Genomic DNA, 18866 nt, shown 5'->3' on the forward strand with positions numbered 1-18866 from the left:
ATTAAGGATAAGGATCTCCACAAGGACTTCGAAAATCCAAATAAGATAACTCAAAATGATGAATTTACTGAATTGTATTCAAAAATATTTTAAAAAAAGGTTTTCAAACCTTAAAGAAATCAAAATCTGTTGAAACCTACCAACTAAACAAATATTATTTAAGAGAGAGAGCTAGCTGGAAGGTTAGGTTAGATAGGTCATAGGTTGTCAAGATATATTCACAAAAGTGTAAACAAATAACATGAAAACAAATCATTTCAAACACCATATTTTGGGACCAAAAGGACCTAATTCATGAACATAACTGGTTTGGATCGTTACAAAAGAACTTTATAATATATCAAGATACTACATATACAAACTGTATTTATAAACTTTACTCTATATGTTGACTGACGTGAGATAAATGAATACAAAAGTGAAAATCAAAAGTTTAACTTATGAATGATAGTTACATTGTATTTGTATATAAGAATTTGTATAGATGAATAATTATTCAAAAAACATATATAAGAAATATCGTATTTTCCTATATTAGCCTGATATGAATTATGGATTATGGGAAAAAGTTAGATCAGTAATGTACAATAAAATACGAGATTATCAATATAAAAACGTTAGATAATTTATCCATAAAGAGTTAGCAGAACGGTTAAACATGTAGTTTGTTCCCATAAAATATAAGATTTAAGTCCTCTAAAAACACGAGATTTATACAACGAGGTTGGAAGATTTCTAGATTATCCAAGAAAGGAAAAACATAAGATTACTCTCATTTGATATATAATTAATTTAAATACGGTTTCTTGTTTTTTAAAACAATAGATACAACAAATCTCATGACAATGGGTTTGGTAGAAATGAGTTGAAATGGTTTATAAAACAGTTTTTGTATATAATTCTAGAAGCTAGCGTAAAATCAAAACGATTGAAAGTCGTTTTCAAAAGTTTTCTAGAGTTTTTAATTTAAAAACAATTTTTAAATATTATACCAAACACATTTTCAAATGTGTAAAATATTAAGATACAACTCAAAATTTTAAATCCTATTGCATTTTTTGGAAAATTATTTTTATCACAAACCGAGCAAACCATTACCTAATAACATCATATAAAAAAAAAAAAAAAAAAAAAAAAAAAAAACTACACACACACACATTTAGACCGAATTTTTGCCTAATTAATCTGTCTAAACTAGGTCTTCAAACAAGCTGAGCCGCTTGCCAGCTACTTGGGCTCAGCCAGAGTAGCTCGCATGTTGAGTCGAGCCAAATAATACTCGACTCGAGCAACTCGCGAGCTTACTCGAGCTTGACATATTATATAATATTTAATTTTATACTACATATAAAAATTAAAATAATTATTAGTTAAACTGATTACAATTGGGTTCGAGCTAAAGCCCGAGCTTGATTTTGATTCGGTTGTAATCGAGTCGAGCTTGAACTTCTCAATATTCGGCTCGACTCAATTGTAGTCCTAATCTAAACTTCGTGTATATATAGCTAGTTTGTACACACACACACACACACACACACACACACACACACATATATATATATATATATACACAAGAGAAGTAGCATCTTTTTTCTCATTGAATGTTTATAAAAGTGGGATCAAACCAGTGGTTGAAATCAACACACGGCCACTGGCTTGCCCAAAACTGGAAGGTTATTGGGGCAAAAGAAAGCAGATATGAATGCATGGACTGCTCGTTATCTCTAGTTCCTTCTCAATAATTGACCTTACCTGAAGTTGGTGGAATTATTTATTTATTTCATATTGTTATATAAATACCTAACTTTTTTCTGTTTTTTCTCTGAATTTATTAATATTTAAAATACATCACAACCGTGATCCATTAACCAACATTTGTAATTATCTTTTAAATTGTTGCGGTAGTTATCATATTTCTGATTTATATTTCTATGGATATTGTTGATCTGTTTCTTTGCCGAATAATGTTGAGACATTTTACATTTCTGTTGTTTGTATATGTATAAAATAATATAAAAGAGATTTCCGATACGTAATTTGCAATGAACGGAATCTCAATAATTTATACTAATTTTTTTCTGAATTTAATGATCGGAGAACAAGCTAAATTAAGAAATCCTGATTGAATAAGGAACTCCAATAAAACTTATAACTGGGATCTCTCACAGTAAAATAATTAAGATCCTCTCTTCTTATTTGAGTTTTTTTAAGCTTTTAAAAATCTAATGACACGTGTTCATTAAGTATTTATAACTTGGATTAACTTATTTTTATCGCTCTTAATAACCATTAATCACACTCTTATATTTTGGTCAAATAAAGTTCATATCATAATAAAATCACAACCTTCCAAGTTTTTTTTTTTTTTTTTTTAATGATCGGAGGCGTCTGAGCTAATTTGCGTGCAATTCGTCTATTCTCTCAGGACCCTAAAACTATCAGTTAGGTACAAGCTCTAGTGGTCATCCTTATTAGGAACCATGGGACTCAAACTCGACAGATCATATAAACTTCAATTCTCCTTTACTCTTTTACAATCAGACTATCTAATAGTGGTTCAACCTCCCAAGTGTTAACATTATTGAAAGAGGGGAACTTTCTAAAGAAAGATTTTGATGATCAAACTGCCACTTAAAAAACTCAAATTAATGAGGTTCGTGAACTCGTTATTCTATATAAGCTACCATACAAAAGCCAAAGAGTAGATATGAAAGAATAAAATAGCTAAAATTCCAACACCTTTTTGGAGAAGTTGGTTGAAATATCTATAACCCGAATGTTAGATTTGAAAAGTTATTACTTCAATCATATTATATTATCATATATCAACTTTCGAGAGCTTTCTAGCTTTTGTTAGCTTTGGTTTTCTTGACTTTTTATTAATTGAATGAAATGTTTAAAAATATTATTAGATACTAACATTAATTATGGGACAAGTTTAAAATAAATATAAGAATGAACACATATACAAATTTTACACTCCAACATGAGTCTTATTTACTAAGTAAATCTATCTCGATAAGTGGCAAGTAACGATTGCATATTTTAACGTCTTGATTCATATTTATTAAATCAACCTATCTCATCATATGAGAGTATAAGTAATATAACTTTATGCGTGGCTTATGTTTATTGAACGGACGCAGATGTACCTGTGCTAAAATTATTGATTAGCAAGATTTTCAGAAAATGGTAGGATCGAGATATATAAAGGCTCAAATGTCCCACAAATGAATGGATGATTGAGACTTAACCTGATTAGCAAGGTTTTTGGAAAAGAAAATAAAAAGAACAAAGGAAAAAAAAGGGTTTAAAAAGGGAAGCCCCAAGGCTTGATGTATAATATAAACTTATTGAGCTAACGTGGAATTGGTTGCCGTCCTATCAAAAGGTCCACTTAATAATTAAGACTCCATTTTAATATTTTTAGTGCTCACTTTTATTAAATAAAATTGAGAAAATTGTCTGCCAAGTACCAACCATCTCAACTGCCATTCACCATCCATATATTATTACCTGTGTTTCCCATTTACTTTTTTATCTATTAAAATATATAATATTTGAATAATTATAATCCTCCATCTTCTTTGGACATTAGTTTCTCTAAAGTTTAATCATTTTTTAATGTAGAGTTTTAATGGAGAACATCTATTTGTATGTAATACACACCATAGAAATTCTATCTACAACAACGTCAAACCTAACATTAAATTGTTGTGATGTGACAATTAACCTATGCCCACATGAAAGTCAACTTATAACTTGGATGGTCAAAATTATTTGTTAAAGACTAAAGGGTAATTCTATCTTTTCATTCTTCAATAAACCTAATGTAAATTAGGTTTTGCTTAGTTCTCATTCTCGAGCTTTCTCTCTTGGTTACAGAGAGAGAAAGTTGTTATGAATCTAGATGTGCTGGAAACCTGAAGATCGTTGATGGAATCAAACGGTGGTGGTAGGTCTTAACTGTATTTTTTGTTTTGCCTTCTCTCTATGTATAAATCTGTCACTGATTCTGGTTACTTTGTATCGTGTATTAGAGGTGTGGACATCTGGGTTTTACGGGTGTTGTACAGAGGGGTTTTACTCGGGTTTTGCCTTGTGTAAAGGAGTGAGCGTAAATCTCTGTAAGGTTTCTCTATTCTCGTAGTAAATTGTTCATTATTTCCCTGAAGAGTGGATGTAGGTAATCTGTGTAATTATCGAACCACTATAAATCTGTGTATTTCTTTTTTATTTTGGTTTACTTATTGTTCATATTACTTGTGTATTTTTCCTACTGCTTGGATTATTGTATTGTTTGGATTTTCGTTTTTGGTCTTAATTTGCAACATAGATATTAACACCGATAACGCCATCTTATCGCCAAGTGTATATATATAATACCCTAATCTCATCGATATTTGGATAATGGTATTCTTTTAATGTAAACACATTGCATCAAAGTAATAAGGATATATTGAAATTTTATGGTGTCAATAAACAGCAATATCATCGAGGTAATAGTTTTCCTCTGGTGCAAGCTTGTTGACATGGAGTATCGATATTTACCTTTGTAAACATGATAATCTCGTTAGTTGGTAAAAGGGTTTGATTTTAAAACTGTATATATGTTTATACTTTAATATCGAAGATAATATAATAAGGAAAAAAATACAGATTAAAACAATATTTATTCTGCTAAGCTGTAAGTACGGATGCATGAACATAAATATTTTAATAAATGCATAAAATATATAATTTTATCAGAAATCTCAGAACAGATCGAAAAGGTCAAATTCAAGAATAAAAAAATTACAGAACTGAAAACAAAGTGGTTCCAACTTCCAATTATGATTCATGTTCCTTAACAGTCTCAACTCTCTATTTTATGAATTCAAAAGCACATGTGGACCTGCAAATTCTAAGTTAAATACTTATAATAAGCTTATAATTAATCCTTAATTATTAAATTAATTAATTAAACAAACCCACTTGCTAATTAATACAATAACTTTTAGATTTGGATTTGGATCCCACTTTATGACACCATGATATTCCCACCTTCAAATTTCATCATTTTTTTTCTTTTTTTTAAGTATAATCGAAGATACATTCAAATCAAACCTTTGACTAGAAATTATATTAAATCAAAAATTATTAAATAAAAAGTATAAATTTCTTAAAATAATGATCTTTATTGTTGACAATTTCTAACAACAGGAAGATAAATTTTATATTTTAATATTATTCGATATAACTTATGTTAGCAATCATCTGTTAACGAAGTACATTTTCTGAGAAATTAAGAATCAATCCTAAGAAAGATGAATACATAATAAATTTTTATATTCTTGTAATTAAAAAAATAAAAATTTTATTATAAAATAAATTAACAAACATTAAACTATATTAGAAATTGTATTTGTCCCGTATCGCCAATTTAATAAACTATTATATTATATATATATGATTGAACTTTCTCTTTCCTTTGAATTAGCTTTTGGGAATGATTCTACTCAAACCCATTTATCAAATTAAATTATAGTGAGCATTTTATGTATCTCATTTATACTTTCGCATTGTATCTTTTTCATTTTGCTTACTTTTTAATTATATACAATATCTTATTAGCGCACTTTTTAAGGAAGAGAATTAATTAATAGTTAATATTAAGATACAGTGAATTTTTTCTATAATGATACTCTATATAGGAATAAACTCTACATAGTTATAAAAAAAAAATTAATACCAATTTGTGATAATTATAAATAAGAATAAACTTCATATTGTAATAAGTTATAATTTTTCTAATTTCTATCCCAAGGAAAATTACATCCACATAGTAATAATTATCTGTGTATTTAAAAAAAAAATATGTTATGTTACATTAAAGGTTTAAAATGAAATAAAATATTCATCTAAAATTGTTTGGGACAATGATATATGTTTTAGAGTTGTTATTAGATCTTTTAACTTGCGAATATGTAATAACACGTTCGTATGAATACCTTTTTTTTTAAGCTAAAAATATTTTTAATTTTTCAAGCATATTTAGAATTTTATGGTATAAAATTTTGTGAATTTCTGTACTACTATCTTATGATTATATTTATTTATAATTGAATTAAAGGTTTAAAAATATTATTATATACTAACATTAATTATGGGATTAGTTTAAAATAAATATAAGTACGGTCGAGCACATATATAAATTCAACGGAGGCACATGTATCCATGCTACAATTATTAATTAGCAAGATTTTCGGAAAATGGTAGGATCGAGAGAAAGGAATCGGTGATTGAGACTTCACCAAATTAGCAAGGTTTTTGAAAAAAAAAAAAAAAAAANTGGTTTTCATTTTCTCTAAACCGAATAATCGGTTCAATTTTCGATTTTGCTAATCTTGTTCAGTTAATCGGATTATCCCACCCCCAGTATTGATAGGGAATTGTAATTTTGGTAACCATTCCTTAAAATTTGTCACGTGGAAATATTACATAAGCAAGAGAGTGGCCGTTGTCCCGCAAAATTTTAAAATTTTCATAAACACAAAATATTAGTTTCGTCCCATAATTTTCATTTTAATCTTTGGCCCCCCTCAATCTTTTAGCTTACAAAATGCAATTTTTTAAAATTACCTTTTCATTGGCCCTCCTCATTCAATAGGTTTTCCTTTACTCCCAAACGATATTTTCCCTTGACCCCCATACAATATACATAGTATCAGGAAATTCTGATACGTCAATTATCGAGTACGATACACCAACTATCAAATGAAAGTGAATTATTATAAATAAACTCACTTATCCTTTATCTCAATCTTCAAAATGCGACATATATTGGTATTATAAAATGGTCTATAAGTTGGTTATAAGTTATACAAATTTGGTGCTAATAATACTATTTTATGAAATATCATAAAATCCCTATATGTACTCCAACGAGAATCATTCTATGAGATATTAATACAGAAAAGTAAATAAATTATTGAATTGATAATAGTTGAAAAATCGTTATTATTATCATATAATTTATTGATATCCATCATCAAAATATATTAACTTTGAAGAAACTTCTCCTCATGTTGATTTAAAATACATATAATAAACTCAGTCGTCATTTCGATTTAAATTTTTATAATTAAATTTATTAATTAACTTAAAGTTTCTTATTATGTTAACAAATTTACACATCTATTAGGTAAGGATACAAACACACACATACATATATATATATATATATATATATATATATAACTCTCGATTTTGACATTAGCCTTTCTAAAATTTTAATGTAGAGTTTTAATTATACACACCATTAAAAAATATATACATATATCCGCACTAACATCAAACCCAACATTAGATATTAACACCAATGACACCATCTTTTCATCAAGGGTATATATACAATACCCTAATATTGTTAATGTTGGGGTAGTGGTATTCCTCCGATACAAACACATTACATCAGAGTAATAGCGATATATTAAAATTTCATGGTATCAACGTATGAATTCAATACCCTGATACCAGTAACATCGAGGTAACGGTTTTCCTCCAATGCAAGCTTGTTGACATCGATTATCGATATTTATCTTTTTAAACATGATAATCTTGTTAGTTGGTAAAAGGGTTTGGTTTTAAAATTGTATACATATTTATAATATTCGAATAATATTCTAATATTATCACCTATGTTTCCCATTTACCATTTTATGTATTAAAATACATATATAATATTCGAATAATTATAATCCTCGATCTTCTTTTGACATTAGCTTTTCTAAATTTTAATCATTTTTTGATGTAGAGTTTTATTCGACAATATCCATTTATATGTATACAATACAGACTACAGAAAAATTTGTCTACATCAACGTCAAACCTAACATTAGATATTAACAATGATGATGTCATCTTATCGTCGAGGGTATATATACAATGCCTTAATATCGTCGATGTCAGGATAATGGTATTCTTTTAATGCAAACACATTTCATCAAAGTAATAATGATATATTGAAATTTTATGGTGTCAACCTATGAACTCAATACCCTGACAATAATATCATCCAGGTAATAGTTTTTCTCCTATGCAAGCTTGTTGACATGGAGTATCGATATTTACCTTTTTAAACATGATAATCTCATTAGTTGGTAAAAGGGTCTTATTTTAAAACTGTATACATGTTTATACTTTAATATCGAAGATTATTTAATAAGAAAAAAAAAATACAGATTAAAACAATATTTATTCTGCTAAGCTGTAAGTACGGATGCATGAACATACATATTTTAATAAATGCATAAAATTTATAATTTTATCAGAATCTCAGACCAGATCGAAAAGGTCAAATTTCGAGAATAAAAAAATTACAGAACTGAAAACAAAGTGGTTCCAATTATGATTCATGTTCCTTAATAATCTCAACTCCCTATTTTATGAATTCAAAAGCACCTGTGGACCTGCAAATTCTAAGTTAAATACTTATATTAAGCTTATAATTAATCCTTAATTATTAAATTAATTAATTAAACAAACCCACTTGCTAATTAATACAATAACTTTTAGATTTAGATTTGGATCCCACTTTATGACACCATAATATTCCCACTTCAAATTTCATCTTTTTTTAAGTATGATCGAAGATATATTCAAATCTAATCTTTGACTAGAAGTTATATTAAATCGAAAATTATTACATAAAAAGTGTAAATTTCTTAAAATAATGATCTTTGTTGTTTGTTGCCGATGCAAAAAAAAAAAAAAAAAGTATCTTTTAATATTAGTCAATAACAATTGATAGGCTATTATGCAATATATATGTGGTTAGACTCCATTTTTCTTTGAGCTAGTTTTTTAAAATGAATTCTACTTAAAGCCGTTTATTGAATTAAATTAGGGTGAGCATTTTATATATCTCATCTATACTTTTGCGCTACATCTTTTCTATTTTGCTTACTTTTTAATTATATATAATATCTGAGGAAGAGAATTAATTAATAGTTAATGTTAATAAATTTTAAAAGTACTACATATACTAGACCTTTCTTCTGTCCGTTGAAAGGTAGGTCTTTACACATGATAAAATATTGGTTGCCTTCGTGCATGTGATATTAAAAAAAATATATATTTTTAGAATGGATTTTGTTGGGATACTGCTACTCGTTTTCTTATTTGTTCCCATGTAAAATTATATGTCTTTAAGAAAACTATTTAATAATGAATACAATTATAAATAGAAATAAAATTATATAGTCCTATTATGAATTGAAATATGAATCCTATTAAAAATAAAATGTTTTATATAATCAATTCAAGGTCATGAGAGAATGTGAGAATGCAAGGTATTTAATATAATGATTATTAAACATTATAGGTAGAGTGTCTTAGAAATTGGGGTTTTTTCTGCTCTAAGTATTGGCTACAGGTACTAGTTTGAGTGTGGTTAAAAACTATGATTGTTTTCGTTCTATTAATTATTTATCAGGTTTATGGTGTTACGTACTCCAGTATATCATTTTCATGAAACTATAGTTGATTTCTCTCATTCGTGGATATAGGCGATTTTTGCCTACCACATAAATATCGTATCTCTTTATGTGATGTAATTTTATTCCTATATTATTAATCTCGAATATTTGTTTCAGCTACTTCACGATCTCCTAACAGATTCTAAGGTTATATCTGAAAATTTTTGTAGTATGATATTAGTAAATATAACAATTTTTATGCTTAACATCTTAGTTACATTAAGTACAAATTATGAATCTTATAATGTTATAAAAACATTACTTGAAATGTTGTTAATATGATAAATAATGAATTTTCAATTCAAAAAACAATAATGTTAGGTCAATAACCTTTTCTCACAACCTTTGAGATGACAACTTGTTATTGATTAGCTCATAAATGGATATGCGACACCATACACAGTTTAATGAATGACAAGTGGGGACCACAACCCCCACTCAATTTTTTAAAAATTTCAAATTTTAATATTTATATTTATATTTATTTAAATTTTGCCCCTATAAAACTTTGAGATTTTGAGAATGAAACGGCGCAGCCCCCTCGGTAGTTTGGATTTTATTTTTGTAAAACCCTATTTTTAATCCTAATATATTTATTACATATTCTTTGTGATTTTTATTTTTATGCAAAGGGATTTGTTAGTTTTTAAAAGTTTTATTGAGAGTGAAAATGAAAGTAATAAGAGTTGTTGGGTTTACACGTAACTAAGGAGAGAAATCTAGGCATTTTTACAATAAAAAATTGATCAACTTAATCATTTTGTTCTCCTCTGTGGGTGATGTGCTTGAGATTATTGAAGAAGATAGTTTAAATCCTGAACAAAGGAGTGAAGCATGTAATCTATTAAATCTATTCCTTTGATTTTGCATTTAGCTTGCATATGTTGAAAAGTATATTGACAATTATTAATGAGTTGTCACAAGCATTACAAAGAAAAAATCAAGACATTGTAAATGTTATGGCCTTAGTTAAAGTCTCCAAACAAGGGTTACAATTATTAAGAGATGAAGGATGAGAATCTTTGTTGAGTGAAGTTTCTTTATTTTGCCAAAGCATGATATTGCCATTTTGAATATGGATGATATGTTCGCAATTCGAAGATGGCCACGACAAATAGTTGAGCATATGACAAATTTGCATCATTATTGAGTTGAATTGTTTTATACTGTGATAGATATGCAACTTCAAGAACTTAACACTCGTTTCACTGAGGTTAGTATTGAGCTGCTTCTTTGTATGACATGTTTAGATCCAAGTAATTCATTCTTTGCTTTTGACAAGCATAAGGTGATCCGTTTTGCCCAGTTTTATCTATCTGATTTTTTTGCACTTGAGTTGATGGTATTTGAGAACTAGGCTGAGACTTATATTATTGACATGCATTCTTGTGATGAATTTGCCAAGTTACAAGGAATTGGTGATTTGGCTAAGAATTTAGTTCGGTTTAAAAAATATATTTTGTATCTGTTGGTATATAAGCTTGTGAAACTTGCATTGGTTTTACCAGTTGCGACTGCGGTCGTTGAAAGAGCTTTTTCTATAATGAATCTTATGAAAAGTTGGTTACGCAATCGATGTTAGATCGATGAATGATTGCTTGGTCACCTATATTGAGAAAGATGTATTTGATACAATTAACAATAAGATGATTATCCGTTTTCATAATATGAAAACTCATCGAGGACAATTGTAGAAAAATTGTTTTATTTTTACAAAAAAATGTGTTTTTTGAAGATATTTATTTGTATTTTATAACTTTTTGTTGAAACTCATCGTAATGAAAAAAAAAAGTATGAATATGATTGGTTTTAATTCTTTTTGTTTATTTTTTGGCCCCATCGAATGAAATTCCTGGATTCGTCACTACCCATACAAGTAGGCGGAACCCATTTTGCTAGCTAACTAATGACGAGCTACCATGTTAAGGGTTGTGAGATTAGGTTGTGAACTTAACATTACTCAAAAAGAAAAATATGGTATTCAATTTAATGTGATTTGGGTTTAAGATATTATTCTATTGATTGCTTGATAATGTTATTTTAATTACCTAGTACACTACAGCCATTACGCTAAGATTCCTTTAATTTAATATAAGATTAATCAGTAATATTTAATGTGCATGCTCATTAACTGGCAGATTAGTCTTTGGCATAATTTAATTTCATATTAAGATCAACGAAAAGTTGTTCCATTTTAATTAATTGTTTAAGTAATCGATGTCCAACTTGATTATTGTCCTTTTTTTATTCCATTGACAAAAGTAGCATATAAATAAGTAATACTATTATCATAATTCATGAATGAACGATCAAAAATCAAGGAACAATTAGATGCTGATTCTATGATTAATTAAGGAGAAAATTAATTAATTAGGATGTTATAATGGAGAATATAATTTTATTTTATTATATATATAGATGCTGATTCCATGATTAATTAAGGAGAAAATTAATTAATTAGGATGTTATAATGGAGAATATAATTTTATTTTATTATAATAACAGGACTATATTGATTATTGAATACGATCTACTCTTGGACTAATAAATTTTTATATATAAGGATTCAATAGTGAATATGTACAGTCCCAATATAATTATATGAGGACGTCATGACTACAAAACTATTTTTTATATATAAGACCTTAAACCAACAAAATTTCATTAAACAGTTATATAATGACATAATAAATCCATCTCGTTTTAACCTTTTTTTTCTCACAACGATGAAAATGGATTAATCTAATAATTCAAAATCATATCAAATATTTAAAACAATTTGGGACCCTTAACCCACTCTAACAACATTTTATTAAATAGACGTAAAAGCGATCGTATTGAATTTGTCTCATTTAAATCCTCTCTCTCTCTTCCTCCTCCTTTTCCTCTCTTTAAACTTTAAAATGGATTAATCTAGTAATTTCCAAAATCATATCAACCGTATGTTAAAAAAAAAAAAAAAAATTAGGTTCTTAAACCTATTTCAATAATATTTCATTAAACAACTGTAAAATTAGTCTAATAAATCGTCTCGTTGAATTTTGTTTTTTTTTTTTTTTGTTTTTTTTTGTCAATACACAACGATGTACTAAATTTACCAAACTGGTGGGGGACCAACACTAGTGGGTAGAGGGGAAAAAAAGTCCAATTAGAAGTCTTTTTTGATTTTTAAAACCATAAACATGTTGCTTTTTAAAGTGCGGTCATATTCGAATTTTGAAGAATTTAGAGGTTTTGATCTTCGAATATTCTTCAAATTGCAATACGTAATTATAAAACGGACAACGTAAAACACCAAATTATTTGTACACATGGATTGACAATTCACCTAAACTTAAATAGAAATACTTTTTTCAACTCTTAATTTCATAATTGAAAAAAAAAAAAAAAAAAAAAACTTTTTCACTACACAAAAATACTTATTTCTGACTATGTAATTTGGGAAGTTTTTAGGTCATAACCACTAGTCTTGTAGTCGGACAGGAAGACCTTAGCCGATTACCTAAAAATATTATGTTCGAGTCTTAAAAAAATGGTCATCATATTGGTTAAAAAAAAAAAAAAGTTATTGTTAAAGTCTATCTTTAAAAAGTGGTATTAATCCAATACCTACCTCCTTTTAGCGGGTTCGAAAAATTGGAACCATAGTCCCCTCTGACATTACAAAGAATCTTCTTATAAAACACTAAATAGGTTATTTTCTAAGGCTACTTTCTTTTTTTTTTAACAAAAACTAAGACTTCGCCAATAGAAATGTTTAAATAGAACATCATTTTCACTAGTAATTTAGATTAAATAATAGTTTTTTATCTAAGAAGTTAATTGTGTGATATTGATGTTAATGCTAATTCAATATTATATTAGAAATTAGTCTTTTTAAGTAAAATAATTTATCTTATATATTATTATTTATCATCAATCATGATTCTAATATATTTTATATGTATGAAACTATTCAAACATATATAATTATTTTAAACCAACATTTACCGTGGGCACCATATTGATACAAAAGAGGTGCATTCCTCCCATTTCTCTCGTACTAGGGAAATGTCCTCTCAATATTAAACGTCCACACTAGATATGGATTGAACTGTCTCTTGAGTTCTGAATCCAACTCATGTACCTCTTTAATGGGCAACCACCCAACCCTGGGATATACTACAACTCAGGGGGTGAAAGCACATCAAGGTGCCAAACCTTCCCGTTGATGTGAGCTCTTGGGATATATATAGATTATTTATTTTTATTTTTTTTAAATCCCATTTTGTTTTTTGTTTTTTCTTTGTCAAGGTTGAAATACAAATTTTCATTTTTCAAAACATAACACCCATTTTCTATTTGTTTTTTACTTCTCAGAAGATTTAAAAAATGAAATACATATATTACATCAATACAAGCATTAATACAAAGATGACAATAAGTGTTTTGTCCAATCGAAATTAAAAAAAAAAAAAAAAAAAAAACCCAAATGACATCAATTAATTAATTTAAGTTTGATTGAACCATATTGATAATATTTATAATAAGTGTTTTGTCCAATTGAAAAAAAAAAATCCCAAATGACTTCAATTAATTAATTTAGTTTGATTGAACCATATGTTATAAAATATTTAGTCTCTACTAAACAAAACATACGAATTAAACGTAGGAATCTTAAAACTTTAGGTTATCTCACGTAAGTCCAAAAATTAATTTAATTACAATTTATTTTGTCTCTTTGTCTTTGTCTCTAATTAGTTTTGATAATGTGTTAATTAAAAGAGGAACGTCATGCAATCAAAAAAAACAATCGATTTATTTATTTATGGGTAATATAAAAACATGTAAAATCTTCTATCATTGTTTAACTCTATAATGGAACGGTTTCACCATGTTATCATGATAATACAACGAAAATGTTTAATTAAAATTAGTTGTATATGTATAAAATTTTTAAAAATGATCTCGATTGACTTAATTAAACGTCGACTCCAATAATCAAAAAACGTTTACATGAAATGCATGCTAACGTGGTCACACTATTCAATCAAAAGTAGCATAAAATGTTTTGATGAGATTCTAAACTTCCGCTTATGTCGACAATTCAAATTGGATGGACGAACCTTAGTAGTACGATCATGATTTGATAAGATTGTCTCATATAAGTTTTTCTTAACATACCCATGTGGAATAAATATTAATTGTACTAATCGCACGGTCCATATACCCAAAGGAGACTCTCTTTAATTGAATGGACCTATCTCATTTTCACAATTAAATAAAAATACGAAGAAATAAAATATTTTGTTAAGGGATAACGATGTTGGATAATGAATTAAGGGATAACTTAAATTTTATTGATTCTTAAAACACTCTAAATAACATTTAAATTTTCTTTTGTTTCACAAATACCCGGAATCCTACCGTTTTCAATTATTTTGATATATTTTATTTATAAAAAAAGAAAAAAGAAAAAAAACACACAATATATTAAATTTTCTATCAATTATGATATACGTTACGTTAAATTATAATATATTATAAAATCTAATCTTATAATGTGAAAATAATAAACTAAATTAAAAATATATTCTACCAAGATAAACCTAAAACATTTTTTCAACTTATTCATTTATATAATATAATACTTCATAATTATTTTTTATTCGAGCCTCTTACTCAACTTTTTTTGCTTGTAAATAAATAAAAAAATAAAATAAAATAAAATAAAACAAACGAACCCTTAGATTAGCGAAGAAAAAAGAGACCCGTCGGAAATGTAAGAAATTAATTTCATTTTGTTGTAGGAAAAAAAGGGCATATTAGTAATTATACCAAGATTAATTGTCTGAACAACTTCTCACAAAGTGCATGTCGATTATAAGGGTATAAATATTCTATTATGAAACCTATGGGTCCAACTGTTAACCCAGTAAACCTTAGGGTGTCATGAAAAATCTCCAGAAATTCACAAAAGTAGACGCTACCTAAGAAAAGATTTGTCAAGGCCTCCTCAGTCACAATTAAAAGACCGAACTATACTATACTTACTAACCATCTTACTAACCATCTTATTATCCTTTGTAAATATAACGCATAGTACTGGTACTATATGCATAGTACGGGTACCATATAAAATTTTAACAAAGGTTGTATGGCAGTTAGTACAAGTGGTGAGTAAGCATAGTGTTTTTCTTAAAAGACCCCATTGTCATTTCTACTGTCAATCATTGAATAAATTAATTAATCATTAAATAAACCTTCCCCAGATATTTATATTTGGTTCTTATTATTAATAATTATAGTAATAATTAATATTACATTTCACTATCATAATTATTTAATTAATTAATGCTCTAATCATACTTTGAAACAGTAAATTACATTAAATTAATTTGTAGGCAACTAAAAATGCAGGTGAGTTCCCATACATGAACTTAATGAATATAATTATTGACAAGTATATTAGGTTAATGTTACCTTGATATCGTAACAATTTCTAAATATCGAGCACGTGTTCGGGTTGAATTTATTTATAGAATAAATAATTTGAATTTCTCCGATGGGTTATTTTCGAGTTTATTAAGAGTATTAAAATATTGAAATTATTCCTAGTGGTATTATATAAATTTGACTTGATGATTTATTATATTACAAAAAACTTATGTACATTGTTTTTAACCAAACAACTAACAATTTTGATTTTTCTTTTTCTAAAAGCTTGATTTTCATAATACGGACTCTAAAAAACTCAATTTTTAATATAATTTACTCGAAAAAGTCGTACGAAAAATAAAATATAAGAACTCTTGCTTAAAAAGAGACTTTACAAAGGCCAATTATTTCAAGCTTTTGTCTCCGATTTACACTCTGTTGTTTGTTCCTTTTTTTCAAAATACTCTATTCTTATCCTTAAAAAAATATATGGTTGTTTCTCTATTCTCAAAATCATATCATATAATATTAACTATTTAAACCCCCATAGGTTTGTTAATTTAACTAAACACCCATAACAAAAAAGTTTTATAAGTTAACAAAAACATCCCTACTCACGCATATTTGTCAGATTCCAATAATCACCGCTAGAAGGTAGTCAGAATCTGACGTAATGGCGCACTATCGACTAGATTTGACTGGTAGTGCGCCGATTTGGCCTTTTCTGGCCAGATTCATCGAAAAACACCCCCACCCATGCACATTTGTCAGATTCCAGCAACCACCGTCAGAAGGTGACCAGAATCCGACGTAATGACGCACTACCAACTAGATCTAGACGATACCAGATCCACGACCAAAGATTTGGCCGTTGACGACCGAAATCTAGAAATTGTGGGTAGGTGAGGGTATTTTTATCAATTTATAAATTTTTTATTATTTGGGGTGTTTAGCTCAATTAACAAACTTAAGGATTTTTTTAATAATTTTCAAATCCAACCCTTTTAATAATAACTCAACTCAACTTAATAATAATATTAAAAAAATACTGCTCAATTTTGATTTTTGACAACAGTAACCCACCAAAATCGTAATGAAAAACCAAGTCCACCAATTGATTTTCAATCATACAACAATGAACAAACTTTGCCACTCTCTCTTTCTCTCTCCATAGCAGTTGTCAGAGCGAGTTTTTGGCCGTTAACTCTAACCAGAGAGAAAGAAAAGAAAAGCTCTGTATCATACTTGTATTTAATGAACCAGCCAAAACCAGGCTGACACCGTTTTGGTTTCTTCTTTTTTCAGTTCATATTTTGGGCAATCCCACCTGGGTGTTTGCCCCCTTTTGTNGTCTCTACTAAACAAAACATACGAATTAAACGTAGGAATCTTAAAACTTTAGGTTATCTCACATAATCCAAAAATTAATTTAATTACAATTTATTTTGTCTCTTTGTCTTTGTCCCTAATTAGTTTTGATAATGTGTTAATTAAAAGAGGAACGTCATGCAATCAAAAAAAACAATCGATTTATTTATTTATGGGTAATATAAAAACATGTAAAATCTTCTATCATTGTTTAACTCTATAATGGAACGGTTTCACCATGTTATCATGATAATACAACGAAAATGTTTAATTAAAATTAGTTGTATATGTATAAAATTTTTAAAAATGATCTCGATTGACTTAATTAAACGTTGACTCCAATAATCAAAAAATGTTTAAATGAAATGCATGCTAACGTGGTCAGACTATTCAATCAAAAGTAGCATAGAATGTTTTGATGAAATTAGACCGTATCCTCTCACCTAAACGTTCACTTATATTGGTAATTTAAATTGAACGAACGAACCTTAGTAGTACAATCATGATTTGATAAGACCGTCTCATATAAGTTTTTCTCAACATACCCACGTGAAATAAATATTAATTGTACTAATCACATGGTCCATATACCTAAAGGAGACTCTCTTTAATTGAATGGACCTATCTCATTTTCACAATTAAATAAAAAATACAAAGAAATAAAATATTTTGTTGAGAGTTAATGATGTTGGATAATGAATTAAGGGATAAATTAAATTTTATTGATTCTTAAAACACTCTAAATAACATTTAAATTTTCTTTTATTTCACAAATACCCTTAATCCTACCGTTTTCAATTATTTTGATATATTTTATTTATAAAAAAAGAAAAAAGAAAAAAAACACACAATATATTAAATTTTCTATCAATTATGATATACGTTACGTTAAATTATAATATATTATAAAATCTAATCTTATAATGTGAAAATAATAAACTAAATTAAAAATATATTCTACCAAGATAAACCTAAAACATTTTTTCAACTTATTCATTTATATAATATAATACTTCATAATTATTTTTTATTCGAGCCTCTTACTCAACTTTTTTTGCTTGTAAATAAATAAAAAAATAAAATAAAATAAAATAAAACAAACGAACCCTTAGATTAGCGAAGAAAAAAGAGACCCGTCGGAAATGTAAGAAATTAATTTCATTTTGTTGTAGGAAAAAAAAGGGCATATTAGTAATTATACCAAGATTATTTGTCTGAACAACTTCTCACAAAGTGCATGTCGATTATAAGGGTATAAATATTGTATTATGAAACCTATGGGTCCAATTGTTAACCCAGTAAACCTTAGGGGGTCAGTAAAAATCTCCAGAAATTCACAAAAGTAGACGCTACCTAAGAAAAGATTTGACAAGGCCTCCTCAGTCACAATTAAAAACCCCCATTGTCATTTCAACTGTCAATCACTGATAAATTAATTAATCATTAAATAAACCTTCCCAGATATTATATTTGGTTCTTATTATTAATATTATGTAATAATTATATTACATTTCACTATCATAATTATTTAATTAATTAATGCTCTAATCTACTTGGAACAGT

This window comes from Pistacia vera, unplaced genomic scaffold, assembly GCF_008641045.1.
Source record: "Pistacia vera cultivar Batoury unplaced genomic scaffold, PisVer_v2 Contig320, whole genome shotgun sequence".
Taxonomy (NCBI): domain Eukaryota; kingdom Viridiplantae; phylum Streptophyta; class Magnoliopsida; order Sapindales; family Anacardiaceae; genus Pistacia; species Pistacia vera.